At 25.0% G+C, this 519-nt stretch overlaps 1 protein-coding gene across 1 annotated transcript in view; it reads right to left on the minus strand.

Annotated features, from left to right (window-relative positions):
• Window positions 1-519, minus strand: part of LOC107463844 (auxin-induced protein AUX22-like) — a 4705-nt gene that overhangs the window by 3251 nt on the left and 935 nt on the right. The window lies entirely within an intron of this gene.

Genomic DNA, 519 nt, shown 5'->3' on the forward strand with positions numbered 1-519 from the left:
TTCTTTAAATTATTTTGCTATTACTAATTAATTATATTTTTTCTATTTTTTTAAGTTAGAAGTGAAATTGTCAATGAATTATAACTCAAATAATATAGTCTTTTTATATTTATATAGAGATTACAGATTCGAGTATAGAGAGACTGACATTTAAACTATAGCTTAACAGTTATATTTTTTCTATGCTTATTATTAACATTACACAAAATATTCTTCTTCAAGATCCTTATGTTTATATTCCATAATATATGCCGGTCAATATAGATTTGACTTATATAATTAGCATATTAATCTACCCTGAAGTTATATATGTTGACTTACATATATAGAATACACGTAACGCTTTAAGAATAACTAAAAAAGCCTTTTATTCTATTATGTATATTACATAGTACTAAAGGATTAATGGAAAGTGTTACTTATAGTCCTTCTCGTGTTGCTAATTACCCTTATTAATACAGTAATTAGTATAAGGTCCACGATCTATGCCTATGTGGTCCTCATCATCATGATCAACAT

Source organism: Arachis duranensis, chromosome 9, assembly GCF_000817695.3.
Source record: "Arachis duranensis cultivar V14167 chromosome 9, aradu.V14167.gnm2.J7QH, whole genome shotgun sequence".
Taxonomy (NCBI): domain Eukaryota; kingdom Viridiplantae; phylum Streptophyta; class Magnoliopsida; order Fabales; family Fabaceae; genus Arachis; species Arachis duranensis.